The 18,359-nt window shown below is 37.1% G+C and overlaps 1 protein-coding gene across 1 annotated transcript in view; it reads left to right on the top strand.

The window, feature by feature from the left end:
• LOC102027163 (zinc finger protein 850-like) overlaps positions 1 to 18,359 on the top strand; it is a 124,580-nt gene that overhangs the window by 73,978 nt on the left and 32,243 nt on the right.

An 18,359-nucleotide genomic window follows, 5' to 3' on the forward strand; every position in this document is an offset into this window, starting at 1 on the left:
AGCTGTAACCAGTTTGAAGTGAATGACTTTTTAAAAATGCCTATATGTAAAAATTTGTGAGCCAAGTGTGGTGACACACTCCTATAGGCCCAGCACTTGGGAGGCTGAGGCAGGAAGATTGCCATGAGTTCAGTGCCAGCCTGGGATATATACTAAATCCACGCCAGCCTGAACTACATAGCAAGATCCTGTCTGGAAAAAAAAAAATTGTGGAAGCTGCTAATGCTCTACACATTGGGATCTTAAATACAGTGTAATGTATACAGGACATTAAGATTGACTGTTCATACTATTTGTTCACCTCTTAACACTTTATTTTAATACCTGTCCCATTGTAAGCACTTCATGCATTTCAAGAATGAATAAAAGAAAACAATTATCATACCTATGTGTGGAAATTAATGGCTTAGACCTGCACTGTTTTATATGAAGTCACTCTTAGCATGTTGGAGTACTTAAAATTGAAGTACTGAATACTTGCAGTGTGGCCACATATCATCACATTACATTCAAAGCCAGGCATGGTGGTGCACAACTGTAATATCAGCACCCAGGTGGCTGAGCCAGGAGGATCACCATGAGTTGGAAGTCGTCCTAAGCTACATAGTTCACAGCCAGCCTAAGCTACATAGTGAGACCCTGTCTCAAAAAACCAATACAACAAAACAACTGGGATGAGGGAAAGGAGAAAAGAAAGATGAAGGGAAATATACACATACACAACATAGCTAAGATAATTGTACTACTAGTTTCCACTGATTTATTGAAAGGAACAGTTAATGTTTAATTGTTTGCTCAATCTTGCATACCTATATCTGGCAATCTGAGCAACTACTCTGAAGATAATAACAAGTAATACAACAACCATTGTAGATTTTCTATCATCTTGTTTTGTTCTTCTGGTACCAGGAATCAAAATAACGACCTTGTGCTTGCCGGGCAGATACTTTGCCGCTGAGCTAAGTTCCCAGCCCCTGTATCATCTTGTTTTGAATGCTGTATCATTTTTATAGTTTTTGTGTTTTGTTTTTATCTTTTTGTTATTTTGCTTTTGTTCTTTTCTCTTTAAAATAAAGAAAAGAATCTAGTCTAAAAAAAAAAACAGTGATTACTTTCAAATCAATTCAAAGTTCAAAATTATCCCAGACTAATAATTTATGGGGCTAGAAATCTAAACAATGGTCATTGCTGGGCAGTCAGTTTGAGTAAGATGGGACACAAGGAAGCATTCTGGCATCTTTATCTTGACCTGCATTGGTGGCTGCTTATGGAGATAATCATTGTGATGTATATGCAATATTTATCAACTTTGTATAAATTATTCAATTTTAAAAAGACTAAGAGTAGGTTTGTATTTCATCTCTTTTCACTTGCTATAAAATTCATTTTTTAAAATATTTACCAGATCAAATATTTACCAAATTTTAACTACCTTCAAATTTTTTTTCCAACATTGGTGACTTAACTTGGGGCCTTTGCGCTGAGCTACAGTCCCAAATTTTGTCTTTTTTTTATTTTTTTATTTTAAAAATAAAAGGAGGAAAACATTAACAAACAGACAACCATTTACAAAATAGCAAAAGAACAATACAAACAATACAGAGTTTCAAACAAAGTGGTAGGAAATTAACAATGCTTGTTCTAAGTCCCAGGAGAGAGAGAGAGAGACAGTCACTAATGCACTAAGTTACCAACACTAGGCTTAAATTTGTAATCCTCCTGCTTCAGTTTCCCGGAGTGCTGGGATTACATGTGTGTGCCACCAAGCCCAACTACCCACTTCAAATCTTTTAAGGCAAATTGATGCTTCAGGTTCCACTCTCCAATAGAAAGACTACATGCTACATACAGCTAGCTGTTTAAATTTAGACTAATAAAAATTAATCAGAATTTAAAGTCCATTTCCTTAGTCAAACCAGCAACATTTCAAGTTCTCCATGGCCATATGTGGCTAAAGGCTGCATTATTGCACAGCAAAGATATAAAAAAAAAACCAGTTTTGTAGTTAATTCTATTGGAGAGCAATATTCCAAAGCATTACACAAGAGGAAACTGATGCTAGGAGATATCACCATAGCACTTCACAATTTTGGCTATCCTCACAATATTATGCTCACACACACACTCCACTCATATTTACAATTACAAGTGGATTCTCAGTATACCATTCACTTAATTTATATTTGGTTGCTGCCTGATTAATCACGTATCACCCCCAAAACTATCATTGCATCCCAAACAGCCTCTCACACATAATCTAAATGGGCCATTAATACCTCCTCTCACAGTCTCAAGTGCACACACACACACACAAACACACGGCCAGGAAGTACAATACTCCAGCAGCCTGGTTACCGTGGGTTGTGTCTGGCCCAGAACTCTGAGGGAAATCCAGGCCCTGTCTCTTGGTCTTTTGCAGCTTTTCTAGGCCCAGGCAACATTTCGTTGAAAGTATCAAGACAAGATATAACCTCTTGTGAAATTTTTAGAACCACTGGAGATTCTATTGAGTAAAATTAAATAGGACTGCTCAGACTATAGTAAAGTGAGATTCACAGTTTGAGCAAGAGAACATCTGGACTGGCACTACTCTGCACCTCACAACCCAAACCTACTTGGGATGGGCAAATAGTGATATGAATACGATCTACTTAACAGTTTTAAGCTACATTTCCTGAACACCTCCACATCACCTGCCACCTACTGCTACTACTAATGCTCTCTCTTGCACTTCTATACTCCTCCCTTATTTGACAGGGGTAACATTCTGCCAGCTGACACTTGGATGGATATAGTCGTTATTTGTCATTTTACAGAGAATAGGGCTCTTGAAGATGTTCTTCTGATCAGGATTTAGGCTTGGATGTGTCACAGGAAGGAAGAAGATCACTAATTTTCCACCCTGAGAGTCCCTTTTGGAAGACATCTTTCTCCCTTGCAAAAGCTGATGTGGGAGGTAGTTCTAAATAGTTTTATGGGCTGAGGATGTTTTGATACAGTTCTTTTTTATTTCCTTTGTTCTCCTTTTTCCAGGAGAGGCACACAGAGGAGAAGAATACAGTATTATACATCTAAAAGTCTTGCATGAAGTAAGTTTCTGTTTTTTTCTCTTCTTAAATTTCTTCCTTTTAAAGATATTTTCTACCTTCTGCAACATCTCCCTAAAGAACCAGCCACTTGGTGATTGTTATTTAGCCATCCCAAAAGTCTAGCTCCATACTCTGGTTTCTCTTCAGAGCGTATAAATCTTTCGCCTTTTACCAAAAGTGTAGCTCCACTCCCTAGCTATACTACACCTCACCTTTCACCCAGTTATATATCAGTCCTCTCTGAACTTAGATTGATGAGAAACAACTATACCTTCCAGAGGAAAATTTGATGACTTTTTAACTTTATTATGGAACTTTTCAAACAGGATAGAAAGTAGGAACCTCAATGTGTCTAATTCCTACCTATAATTAAAAACAATGTATCAATCATTCTTCTTGTTTTTCCTGTAGTATTTCTAAATTATTTCCTTTTTCTGTATATAAAAGACCAAAAATGACATATTTTTCAATAACCACTATGCTCTTGTACCAACACAAAAAGCTAACAGTACTTCTATAATATTCTTACCCAGTCTATATTCAAATCTTCCTTGCTATTTCAAAAGTAGTTTCTCAATTGGTATATTTAAATCAGGATCTATATAGATTTTACACATTGCTTTTGGTTGCCAGATATCTTAAGCTTTTTAAATCTATAACTGTTTCCTTCATGCTTTTTGCTTTTTTGGGGGTGGTGGTGGCAGGTATTGGCTCAAATTGGTGCCATTTATTTGTAGAAAAGCGAGGATTATTTGCCCCATAGAATATTCCACATTCTGCTTTTGGCTGGTTGCTTTTTTGTAGTGTTAAAGAATTTATTCCCAGATCACCCATTTTTCTGTAACTGTGTAGTTAGATCTAGATGTTTGATCACGTTTAGATCAGATTTTGCCCAAATCCTAGTAGTTCGTAGTTGGTGCTGTGTTCTTCCTGTTACACTGCATTATGAGGTTTTAAAAGTAGAGTGTCATTGACCAGTGTTGAAATGTTGTTCACTTAATCTTTCCTTTATAAAATTATCCTTTTTTCCCTAAAGCATCATTTTCGATGGTGGGAAAAGGGATATTTCTACAAAGGGGGTGAAATCTGGCTCTTGGCAGGGAGAGGGTCAAAAACTTAGTACAATGATCTGTAACTCTACAAGGACCACAGTACATGACCAGACAAGTACTGTATCTGTGGCAACAAAATGGCATGTGTGGTCTTAAGAAAGCTTCTTAAGGAGGTGACAATGAAAACTTCTTTAAAATATAAGAAATATTAGCTGAGCACAGTTAATATTTACCCCACCTGTTATCCCAGGTACTCAGAAGGCTGAGGCAGGAGAATTACTTGAGCCCAGGAGTTCAAGGCCAGCCTGGGCAACACCACAAGACCTTATCATCTAAGTAAATATATAAAGTAAAAAATTTTAAAAGTTAAGAAACATTGGCCTGAAGGTTATGATTGAACCATTATTTCATTATGGGTTACATATGGTCAGTTTAAAAATTCTTCCCTAGCCAGGTGAGGTGGCACATGCCCGTAATTCCAGCATTTGAGAGGCTGAGGAAGGAGGATTGCCATGAGTTCAAGGCCAGCCTGGACTACATAGTGAGACCCTGTCTCAAAAACAAAGATAAAAATTCTATCCTTTTATATTTGTTAGAATCTATATCTATATATCTATAATGTGTGTGTGTGTATATATATACATACATACACTCTTTTTTCCCCTTTTTGTGTCAAGGATTAAATCCATGGGCTCAACCATGCTAGGCAAATGTTCTACCATTATACTATACCCTGAACCCACAAATTTTTCTTTATTATCTATTTGGTTGTCTTAAGGCAGAATAATTGACTTAATTCTTTCCCTTTATATGTTAGTTTTCAGAGAAATTAGTTGGTACCTGATAACTTAATAAGTCCCCAAAGTGAATGAGTTAGTTTTGAATACCAGATGACTTACGGCTTTTTTAGACATTTAGTATGTTTCAAACTATTGCATTTCTTTAACATGTTAAACTATTCAGTCTTAAGCCAGTAGGAGCCCTTTCTAGGCAGTTCCTTTGTCTTTTCTCCCTCTACTTCATGTGTCTTTTTGTCATGATACTCTTAGAGCTGATAGTTTATTTGCTTTCTGGGACAACAGATTGTCCTAAATTCATGTTAAGAAGTTCTAGTTCCTTTTGTGGAACATAGTATATAGAAACCATAGTGCAGGCCTGTGAGGTTCTCATTAGTGTAGGGCTATTTCTTCTGTGCTTGAGCCTGCATTTGATCCCCAGCACCACAAAATTTTAAAAAAAAACAACTTTTCTGATTGTCAGAATTGAACTGTTGAGCACCTGATTGATATTCAGAGAGTCAGAGAGTTTGTTGTTGGTATGAGAAAGGTTTCTACATATTTGGTGTCAAAAATATTCTATGAGTAGAAATATATCACAAGAGTGTTAGTGAGAGAGAACTGGAATATTTTCAGTTTTGGAATCGATATCACATTCACTTCACAAAAGAAATTAGAAATTTTTTCCTTTCTTTATGTACCTGAATAAATTAAAAGAACACATTAAGAGAATTTCATTGTTGAGAGAGCGGTAGAATTCCTCTGTAACATAAGAGTCTCGTGCTTTTCGGGGGAGGGTGATATATATTAAAATGGAGTCACACCATGCCTGGTAATTTTATCTTTTTACTTTTTCAACTTTTTACTTCTATAGGGGTCATTCTTTAAAGTTCTTATAGTTTCTCAGAAAGTAAAATTCAATGAATTTTAAAATCTTCAATGGTTAATTTCTTTGTGAGGTCCATTATTTTGTGTACTTCTTTTAAAAAATAAATCATTAATTTTATGTGTTGGCAGATGCCATTAATTCCAGCTACTCAGGAGTATGAGGCAGGAGGATTGCAAGCTTGAGGCCAGTCTGGCCAACTTTGCAAGACCTTGTTTTAAAATTTTAAAATGGGGCTGGATTATAAACACATACCTGTAATCCCAGCACTCTGGGAGGCTGAGGCAGGAGGACAAGGTTGAGCTCAGCCTGGGCAAATGGGCAACTTAGGGCCAGGGATATAGCTCAGCGGTACAAGCACCTGCCTGGCAAGCGCAAGGTCCTGAGTTCGATTCCTGGTGCCCCCCCCAAAAAAATCTTAAGCTAAATGGGCAACTTAGCAAGACCCTGTCTCTAAACCAAATATTTAAAAAAGGACTGGGAATGTAGCTCAGTGTGGATGCCCAGGGTTTAATCCCCAGTTCCAGGAGAAAAAAAGATTGGGATATAACTGAATGTTCCCTGTCCTTAAGCCTGGTCTATATTTCAGTTTAGTGGCAGTATACCTTAATAGGATGACTATACATTTATCTGCAGCTTGCTTTAACTTTTTATTGTAGAAATTTTCAAACAATACAAGAGTAGACTAGTAAAGAAACCCCACATACCCATGATTTATGTTTTATAATCACCCATTTTCTCCTTTCTTGTTTCATCTTCCAATTTATTTTCTGGAATATTTTTAAAATGGCCATTTCTCCCCTACATACAGTATTTCAGAATGTATCTTGGCCTTCCAATTATAGTTAATATATTTAAATCAGGATTTAAATCACGCCTGCATGTGGCATTTTGTTTATTATGCGTCTTTTGTACTTTGAGTTTCTGCTTTCAAAAAATTCCTGCAGAATAAACGGTAGGAACATAGTGACAATATCACATGTTTCAGCATTTCACCTGAGATGAGTGTTCAGGTTGGATTTTTTTTCTACTGCTGTAAACAGCCTAGATACCCAACCAACAGATGGATGGATGAAGAAAATGTGGTATATAAACCCAGTGCAATATCACACAACAATAAAGAAGAATGAAATCATGTCATTTGCAGAAAAATGGATGGAAGTAGAAAACATCATGTTAAATGAAATTAGCTACACTCCAAAAGTTAAATATTGCATGTTTTCTCTTAGAAGCCTAAAAATTTAAAAAAAAAACCAGCATCAAGGACCATTCTATATAACTGTTGGGGAAAAATCGTTTCATAATTGTGATTAGGGTTTGTTTGAGCCTAGCATCTTGCTAGGTGAGCCAGCTATTGTATTTGGAAACATAATTCTGTGTGCCTCTGGTCACAGTTGAGGCCTCAGTGGGCCCATGATGCTATGAGGCCCCAGGACAAGACTGCACCAGCTGAAGACATCCTAGTTCCTTGAGAAACCAGTAGTAATAAAAACAGTTTCACCTTGGGGAAAGGACGAACTCCTTCTTAACCTGCCATCTCTCCCCACATCCCAATCAACATAAAGATTCTTACAACATAAGGTCACCACCACCCTCTGAGTCATCTGGTAATCCGTCCGATTGTTGTATACACCCAATAAATGGTAGCTAGCTCAGGGTGTCTTTGTCTCTGCCCATCCTGAGGCATTTACCTCCCAGCCCCCTGTCATGCATTACTAAATTTGTCTCTGTTTCTTATTTCATCCTTTTGCCATATCCCTCATACAGGCAGTTGGGGATCTTGGTCAGGTCCTTGATAAAACAGAACAAAGGGATGATGACAGGAAACCAGGAGATTGACTTTTGGAGAAGAGGAAAGGGATAAGTGGGAGGTGTCAGGACTGACCTGAGAGTGACCTGAGAGACCCCATACTTTCCCTTGTAAACAGTGGGAAACAATAAGTTGCCCCTGGTAAACAAGAAGTGAAGGCAATAAAGAAATTTAACATTGGACCTGCAGGCACCCTGATGCCAACTCTATGTATCAGTCTACACTGATTGCCCTTACAACTTTGAACTCAGCATTCCATCCAGATTCTTTGGGACTCTGAAATTCCGACCCAATCCTAAAACTCTATACTCAGCCTTCCCTCTAGATGGCTGCTGATATCACTCTGATGTCAGCCTGCCTATAGGTAGATGAATAAAATCTGGTCTTTCCACAGCCTCAGTCTCCAGATGTTGTCTCACCCTGTCATTCACCTAACAGGAGAGACAAAGAAAGAAGGGGTTAATGGGTTTGAAGTTGATCAAGGTGTGTTAAACTTCCCCAAACCACAGCATTCTGTAAAATGAACATGGACTACATTTTTTAAAAAAAGAATAGCAGTGCAGTTTTACTTCTAAGAACTTATTCTGAAGAGATAATTGGGCAACTGTACAAGGATTTACAGGGAAACCAAACTAAACCTACACATTACAACGTGGGTTGAGTAAATTGTTGTACATACATAAAATGCAACATTGTTTAGCCACCAAAAATAATGTATAGCAGTATTCATTAACATGGAAGACTCAGTGCAAAACTTGCTTGTAAAAACATGCAGTGTATGACACAACTAGTTGGCAACTATTTCTGTGCTTATATATAAAAAATCTAGAAAATACACATTCAAAATAAATGATTTTAGTTTCCCCTGAATTAATGAATTTTATTTGCTTTAAAAGTTTAAAAACACCCAACAAAAGTTGAGTTATAAGACACATAAATTTTGCTTTGATGCTATTTTTGTGAGGACTTCCAGAAAAAAAAATGATTGTCCACATACCACCTCAATAACAGAATGACAGGCAAGACCCAAGATTGAGTTTCACTTGATATGGTATATTCAACCCTTTGCATATACTGGGCGTTTTAGAAAAATAATTCTAGAATACATGTGCTACAATACAATCAAAGGAGGTGGTACTTAGAATGGTAAAGGGGATGTTATAAAAATAAGGGAGCAAAAGCAAAAATGAAGCAATCTAATTGTAAGGATTGATGTGAGGTGGGCAGAGAGCGTTCAATAGGCTTTTGTGAAAGCAGCAAGGCATATGGTTTAATACCTGGGTGACAGAGAGGGCTAAAAGGCCATCTGTAGGGAACAGAGAGAAGTGGGCCCTTTTTATACGGGTTGCAAGAAGGCAAGGGACATTAGGCAGAAAGATGTTAATAAACACCAGTGGTCAAAGTTCTCTGGCTATCTTGCACCTCAGTGGCAGAGGTCTTGAGGTGTCCAGTGTAAATTTTTTTTGTTTCCAGATGTCCGGGGACCTACAAGATTCCTTGTCCTATCTTTTCTCTTTTATGATATCTTGTGTTTGCCAGTGACAGTCTTGGTGCTGAGCTGAGTCTCCACTAAGAACAATGCCTCTGCTGGCAAACAGGTTGGGTTCTGGGAGAGTCATGGTGATTTCAGGCTTACACTAATCATGTACAAAAATGCCACACATCTAATCTATCCTGAAGTGATCACACATACCATATTACTGCCACATGACTTTCTGTATAAATAGAAGGCCACAAAAGCATATCCAGGGTACTTTAGTCAAAGACAAGTATGAAGAAATATGATCATAACTACTCATTTTACATTTGCCTTTGTAGATATAAATATTTAACCTTTCTCATTTCTTACACTATGCACAGCCACGGAACTTTTGTTACGTGATCCCAAACAAGGTGCTTTTGTTTATTTTTGATGTTACAGAATTTTACATCCATTCTGTGGAAGTATTGTTGTTTTATGCTTTGGAATCCCATTCCCAGATCTGTTTCCATTGTGTCTGGAGCCAATCAAAGTATTTCAGAAAAGAGCTACAAGTTTGCAAGTACTGTATAATCACTTATATATCTTATATAATTCAAAGCTAAAATCAAGCATATTGGGAAATAGAAGAAGTAATCTAGATAAGAGTTACCAAAGAACTGGGAATGCAGTAACACATAGTATGTTATATTTATAATGAGGGAAATCATTTTGGGTGATAGTTTAGATAGAAAAACACTTTGAGAAGTCTCCCAAAGAGTGAGTTCAGAATAAGCTAGGAACAAGTAGGATGGTTACACTTCTATGACTGATTTTTCATATGTACATAGTATATGTCTGTCGAAGTGAACACAGTCATATGTTCATAGGATTGAATTAAAACGTCATATGCTTCTGGTAGATGTTTTTCCTGGGAAGCACAATTTATTTGGAGCTGAGCAAGTGTAGTACTCTAGGAATGACAGAATGAGTTGAAAGGCAGTTCAGTGATACACACTGGAGAGGTCAGGCAGTGATATTGAAGGATACAGAGTTTCATTTTAAGGTAATGAAATTGTAATTAATTTAAAAATTAAATTAATTGAAAAATTGAGGTGATGGCAAACATTTAAGAGATGAACTCAAAACGTACTTATTTATTGCAAAGTGCAAACACAGCAATTAAACCTGAATACTGAGGTTTTAATTTAGAAAAGAAAGAACTCTACATTAGCATCTTTTGTCTTAAGAGAAAAACAGTAATATGTGTGCCATAGGTTGGCCACCACTGACTTAATCAGTCTGAGAATTAATGAACTGCAGCAGACAGATGCTAGATGACAGTCTTATATTGTTATTGTTTACTGAAACTATCCTTTGGTGATGGAAAAAATACCAAGCTAGAGGGAATTTTTGTTTTCCCACATGACAAATTTAGGATAAATATCTCTTTTATAGATTTGTTGAGAGGATTAGAAATCATAACAGAATTCCTGTAAAGCACAGGCAAAGAGTAAATGTGCAACAATTAGTAAGCAACCTTCATTATCATTAGAGAAAAAATAGAGAATATCAGGAATTAGAGAAGCAAATATTGTATTTTATGACGTTACACTCTCCTGGTTTTTGTTTTTTTTTTTTTTTCCAGTACTGGGGATTTATCCTAGAGGCGTCTCACTGAGCTGAATTCCTAGCCACTTTTTAATTACAAATCCTGTTTGTTCCCATTGAGTAGAAGAGTGGTTTTCTCATGAAAGGAATTAAAAAATGGAAGGATGGTTGGATTTGTCTTAATAGTCAATTTCACTAAGTTACTATGGATATAAAAGGACCCAGGTATTTCCAAGGACACTAAATCAAAAGTAGTTTGTAAGGAAAATTTTCCAATAGGGGATGGTGCTTTAGCTGAGTCTGAGGGGCTCACCAGGGGAGACAGGGAAAGGAAAGAGGGATTTTCAAGCAGAGGAACAACATATGATAAGAAGCAATATCTCTGTGCACTGGAAGAATATCATTTGAAAAAAGACCAATCATAGATGGAAGATGTATAAAGTCCAGATCAGATCATAAGAAGCCCTAAAAAACAGATATGGAGTTTGGACCTTGTTTTAGTAGTAGTGAGAAATCAGTCCACATTTATATGGTTAAAAAATATTTCTAATAAGAGATAGTGTCCCGACCCGCGGGTAAAGTCAACGGAGGACCCTAGAGGGGGAGTGGGGATGAGATAGGGACAAGAGACACGAAGAATGGAGACAAGACAGGATTCTGATCAAATCTCGTTTATTGGCGAGAAGTGCTGTGCTTATATAGGGCACGGAGAAATGCGGAAGTTCTTAAGGCGGGAGTAACCCAGCACCCCGACAAGACTGGAGTAGATAGGCAACAGTGGGCAGTCCCAACCTTAAGGGAGGGGCGCGTGACCTCGGGGAAATATGCAGGGCATGAAGAAACAGAAACTTAACTAATACTTAAGATGGCTGCTAATACAAAATGGAGGTCACAGGTCTCCCACAAGATAGAATAAATTTAGGTTAAGATTATAGAGGAAGGATTAATAAACAACGTGAGTGGTTCGTAAAGATTTCATGAAAAACATATAGTATGAATTGAGCCTGTGACACAGAGAACTTCAATGGCTGTAGCCAAGTCAGAAGTTTGTGTGCACTGCAAGGGTGAGAAGCCGAAGAACAAAACATGGACTGAAATATACATTGTGTTTAAGAAGCAGAAAGGACTTGAGAGTGACTAGTATATAGTCTTGACATTACTCCTGGCAACCATGTAGAGAGAAACAGGAAAATAAAGAGTCTGCTTGGATATCACTTTGATGCTATAAAGAAAAAATTGTTTGTTGCCATGGAGAGTAAACCAGAGGATGAATGGAAGTTTCTATGAGCAGAAATGATATGGAAAGGAGGTGAGCAAAGGAGGCATGGTGATGTCAAGAGAATCCAGTGGGGGAAACACATTACCTATATTTCCTTAGCAGCTTTATTGAGGTCTAATTCATATACTATACAATTAAACTGTGTAAAATTAATAACCTCGTGGTGTATTTATAGACATATGCAAACATCTCAAGTCAATTTTTGAATACTTTCATCACCTCAAAATGAAATTCTGTACTCTTAAAATCACTTCATGACCTTTCCAGTGCACAGCCTTCCTCAACTCCCAGCCTTAAATAGTGACCAACCTACCTTTTGTCCGTATACACTGCACTATTCTGAGCTTTCATATGAAAGGAGCCATTAATATGTGGGACATGTAATTGGCCATTATCATTTATATAAGGTAATCAGTAATGTAATCAGTATTCATTACTTTCCATGGATAAATAATGTTCCTGCATATCAGGATCAGATCACATGGTTTAACCACTCTTCAGGAATGGTCATTTGGGCTGTTTTCACCTTTTGACTATTATAAACAATAGTGCTGTGATTATTGACATACCAGCTTTTGTTTGAGTATCTACATTGTAATTTTCATAGCACAAATTAACTTCTGTTACATGAATTCCTAAGTACTTTATTCTTTTTGATGCTATTGTGAATGGAATTGCTCTTAATTTCCTTTTGTTTTCTTTTTTTTTCTTTTTTTTTTTTTTTTGGTTTTTCTCCGGCACCGAGAACCAAACTCACGACCTTGCGCTTGCCAGGCAGGTGCTTTGCCGCTGAGCTAAATCCCCAGCCCCTTAATTTCCTTTTGAATAGTTAACTGCAAGTGTATAAATATGTAGCTAGTTATATCTCTAAATGTTGATGAGTTCAGTTGTTTACTTGTAGTTTTTTGGTGGATATATTAGGATTTTCTACATAGAATATGTCATCTGGAACTGGAGATGGTATTACTTTTACTCCAACCTGGCTGTATCTTTTTCTTGCCCAAATGTCCTGACTAGAACATTCAGTAGAGTGTTGAATAGAAGTCACCAAAATAGATACCCTTCTCTTGTTCTTGATCTTGGGGAGAAAATAGCCAGTCCTTTACCATTAAGTATCATGTTAGCTGTGATTTTTTTTCCTCAGATTTCCTATGTAATGTTGAGGAACTTCTCTTATTCCTAGCTTGCAGTGTTTTTTTAAATCATGAAATAATATTGGCTTTTGTCAAATCCCTTTTTTTCCATAGGAAAGCGCCTATGACAGCTATTATAGAAAAAGTGACAGCTATTTCAGAAAAATGTATTACATACCACCAAATAAAATAAAATTAGAAACATTAAATTTATAAAAGTATGTCTAAAGATAGATAAAAATTTGTATACCAAAATTCCCTTAGGTATACAAAAAAACTCATCACAACATCAGAGAAGATGAAAACTATCACACAAATTTCCACATGAATAAAAAGTACTTTCTTATGTAGTTGCAGTTCTAAACCAAGACCATGCAACTCTGAACCAAGACCACATTCACAAATACAAGAGGTCAGGGTAGGAGAGAATGTAATGGAAAAGACTACAGATGAGTGTTAAAACAATACAAGAATGAAAGAGAAATCAAAACTACTTCAGAAAAGTGAAAAACCACCAAGAAGCAAAAGGTATGACAAATATCATTGAAAATATAGTGTGGAAAAAAAAATAGAAACTAGTGAATGGAACAAAATGTAACAAAGAAAAGAATAAAAATTATTGGAAGGAGAAAGGAAAGTTTGAGGAAGTCCAATATACAAAAAACAAAGTCCTTGAAGAGGGAATCCAAAAATAAGACAACAATATTGAAAAGTGTGGTTTTGAACATCTAAAATATTTTTCTGAGATGAAGCAGAAATATAATGAAAATACAAACAATATTGCAGAGAAAAATGACCCAATATCATCAACTCAAAACATTACCCAATAAAACTGTTAGACTAAAACCCAGGAGGATTCAAGATAAAAAGATTAGGTTACCTACCAGAAAAACAAAAGGTAGTTGTTATTCTAGTTCTTCTGTGTTTAACTCAGTATTCCACAGAATACTGTGGAGAATGGGGTAATTTGTCCAATGTATCTGTAGAAAAAATAAGTGGTGGTGCTGGGTGTGGTGGCATATGCCTGTAATCCTAGCACTCAGGAGGCTGAGGCAGGAGGATCATTGCAAGTTCAAAACCAGCCTGGGCTACAAAGTGAGCTCAAGGCCAGCCTGAACTGCACATTGAGACCCTGTCTCAAAAAGACACACACACATAAAAAGAAAAGTTGTGTGTGTGTGTGGGGGGGTGCCAGTGATTTTATATCCAGCCAAGGTGGTGAAAAAGAATGTCATGAGCCAGGCACAGTGGTGAACATCTGTAACTCCAGCACTCTGGAGGCTAAGGCAGGAAGATTGCCATGAGTTCGAGGCCAGCCTGGGCTACATAGTGAGTTCAGGGCTAAGCTGGACTACATAGTAAGACCCTGTCTCAAGAAACAAACAAAAATACCAACCCCCGCTTGATGGGTTCAGGTCTCTCACCTGGCAACATGGAGCACAGATGAAAAGAAAAAGAGAATATTCTGCAATTGAGGGGCAGCTCTGGGATGACCCACTGTTCTCTGTGGAACAAAAGGCCATGAGTCCAAAAGTTCATGGTTTTTCTTCATATCAATCAGGGAGGTGGGTGGGGATCGAGGCAGAGTGCTAGGAAAAAGAAACTCTTCGGGTATCATTTGTAATGAAAAACAGAATGAAAAACAATTTTGCACCAGGCACAAAGGCCTCCAATTAGCAATACAAGGATAGCTTGATGTATGCAAGGCTGGTACCTTTCTTACCAGGAAGGTATAATTCTTTCTGAGTTCTATGACCTCAGCTGAGATGTTTTCTCATGTCTTAGCCCTGGAATCTCCCAGACTCTTGCTTGAGCCTCCATTCCAGCCATCAACATGGGGGCTCTTCTTACCTGCGTGTTGTCGCTTTGCTATTAATGAGACCACTCGTGCCTCAGATGGACTCAGTCACATTCTTTTGCTCAATTAAGGGAACATCTGTTTCAATATGGCCAGTTCTGCATATCTCAGTAAATAGGGTTGAAGGAGCAGTTAGGGAAAGATAGAGGCAAGGGGCTTCATCTTTCAGGAGAGTTCAGTTTGATGGTATCCCACAACAACAACAAAAAATATCATGGTCTAAAAGCCTAGGGATTGTTCACATAAACCCTTTCTGAAGAAACTAGTAGAGGACACATACTCCAGCCACCAAAAAGAAAGGAAAAAAAGAAAGGGAGGAAGAGGAGGAAAGAGAGAGAGAGAGAAAGAGAGAGAGAGGGAGGGAGGGAGTGAGGGAAGGAGAGAGAGAGAGAAGAGAAGAGAAGAGAAGAGAAGAGAAGAGAAGAGAAGAGAAGAAAAAAAGAAAAGAAAAGAAAAGAAAAGAAAAGAAAGAAAAGAAAAGAAAAGAAAAAAGATTTCAGCAAAAGGAAAGCAGTGACAACACATTTCACTGCAAACCTAAATAAGAAGATTAGGATTATGACAGCCAACATCCTGAGTGTTGGTGCTTCCTGTTTGGTTGACTTGTGAATCAGTAAGCTGGTGGAAATGATGGATTGTCAGGATAAGTCTTAAAGACATTATGGCTTCCATCTTATATATTCTCACTGTCCTTTGTCTCTGGAGAAAACCAGATGACATGTTATGAGGACACTCAAGCAGCCCTATGGAGTGGTCTGCATGGGAATCTTATGAAGATCAGAGTGGAAATTAATTAAATTAAGACAAAAATACAAAGAATCAATGAATCAAAGAGGGCTGGGGATATAGCTCAGCAGCACAGCACCTGCCTGGCAAGTGTTAGGTCCTGAGTTTGATTCCCGGTTCCAAAAAAACAGTGAATCAACGAGTTGGTTCTTTGAAAGGATAATAAAACTAGAAAAGCCTTTAGCCAAACTTATCAAAAGGAAGGAAAACACCCATATCAATGCAATTAGAAATTTAAAAAGGTGAAGCCATAAAGAATACCAATGAAATCCCCATTATTAGTAACTATTACAAAAACCTGTGCTCCAATAAATTGGAGAATCTAGAAGAAATGAGTACATGAGTTACCAAAACTGAACCAAATATATGGAGAAACCCAAAACAGACGGATAACAGGCAATGAAGTTGAGGCAGTAATAAAAATCCTACCAACTAAGAAAAACCCATTACTGAATTCTACCAAAAACTTCAGAGAAAATCTAGTACCAATACTCTTCAAACTGTAACGAAATTGAAAAGGAAGTAGTACTATCCAAATCATTCCTTGAAGCTAGCATTATCTTGATTCCAAAGCCAGAAAAGAAGTCAGCTGAAAAAAACTACAGGCCAATCTCTTTCATGAACATAGAATAAAAAAATCCTCAGTAAGATACTGACAAACAAAATGCAACAAATTATTGAAAAGATGATATATCATGACCAAGTAGACTATATCCCAGGAACACCAGAGTGGTTCAACATATGCAAATCAATAAATGTAATACATCACATGAACCAAAGCTAGGACAAAAATCACATGATCATCTCAATAGATGCCAAAAAGGCCTTAGACAAAATCCAACATTCATTCATGATAAAAACCCTGAAGTAAATAGGTATAGAGGGATCTTATGTTAATCTGATGAAAGCCATTTATGACAAACCTATAGCCAACATTATATTAAACTGAGAAAAACTGAAAGCTTTTCCTCTAAAACAGGAACAAGACAAGGATGTCCACTATTACCATTCCTGTTCAATGTAGTACTCAAAACTTTGGCCAGAGTAACCAGGTAAGAGAAAGAAAAAAAGGGATGTGTATATGAAATCAAGTAATCATTACTCTCAATGACATGATTCTTTACATAGGAAACCCCAAAAATCCCACCAAAAAATCATAAAACTAATAACCAAATCCAGCAGTGTAGCAGGATACAAAATCAACATGCAACAATCACTGGTGTTCCTGTACAACAACAATCAACACACTAACAAAGAAATTGGGAAAACAATACCATTCACAGTAGCATCAAGAAAAGTTAAATAATTAGATATTAACCTAACTAAGGAAGTGAAAGACTACTACAATAAAAATTATAGTAATATGAAAAGGAGATTGAAGAAGACATCAGACAATGGAAAAAACTACAGTAGTTTCTCTTAGTTCATTGAAAAGAAAGTTTTGTTCTTTATCTGTTTGTTTCTTCTTTGAAAGAACCTTTTTTGGTCTATGTCTTGTCCTCCAACTATCTTGAAGATAATGATACACAGTGTATTAATCACTGTTATTCTCTTATTATTTTACTATGGATTTTATTTTTTTCATAAAATAAAGAAAACAGAAAGATATCCCCTGTAAAAATCATGTTTATATGACAATTGGAAATGCAGATGTAAAACATAGCCCTAAATCTTGTAACAATGACAAGATAGAAAATGAAATGTAGCAAAAACAAACCTCCGTGTTAAACAATAAAGGTTTTGAAAGACTCTAGATTTATGAAGCACTAAATGCATACATAGGCTAAGAAAACAAAGGGGAAAATTTCAGAAAAGTAGGGTCTGTAAGGAAAATCTGAAAAACAGATTAGTGATGTCTGTGTCTCATCCAACACTTGGATAAAGCCTCCTTTATTTTTCTTTTCTTTTCTTTTCTTTTCTTTTTTCTTTTCTTTTCTTTTGTTTTCTTTTTTCTTTCCCTTCCTTCCTTCCTTCCTTCCTTCCTTCCTTCCTTCCTTCCTTCTTTCCTTCCTTGCTTTCTGTCTTTCTTTTCTTTTTATTTCTTTTTTTTTTTCAGCCTGTTTTTGTTTTTACTGGAGGTTCATATGGCACCTGACAGTTCACAAACTGGTGTCAGAAGTAGAGGGTCAAGAGGAAACACAAAATAACCTGGAGTGGGAAAAATAACCAGAAGGTGAGAACTGGCCAGTTTCCTTCTCACCCTAACTTAGGGGAGGAAGTTTGCACCTCTAAACAATAAGAATAGATCCTTTCCTTTAACCCTGTATAGAGGAGAGGAAAAATAACAAAAGTAAAAAGTTTTGGCCCTCTGAGAAAAGGGGAAAAGCCAGTATTTGATATCATGAATTATGGAGAGGAGGAAGAAGGGTACTTGGTACATCAGCTGGAAAAACTGAGATACCAGATGGTAGCTGAGTGTCCTCTAAGCTGGAATCACTCCAATATGGTGGTGGTGCATTCCCCACTGTTGATGGGGGCTGAATTCTTGGGGGCTGTGGGCTACCAGGAAACCACTGGGCTGCTACTGTCACTGCTAGAAGTAGGAACAAGTTTCAAGGGCACTGGGACTCAGGCTGGGAACTATTAGTGATCTGGGCTGGTCTTGGTCTCACCATCACCA

Source organism: Chinchilla lanigera, unplaced genomic scaffold (assembly GCF_000276665.1).
Source record: "Chinchilla lanigera isolate Chin_1 unplaced genomic scaffold, ChiLan1.0 scaffold00067, whole genome shotgun sequence".
Lineage (NCBI taxonomy): Eukaryota > Metazoa > Chordata > Mammalia > Rodentia > Chinchillidae > Chinchilla > Chinchilla lanigera.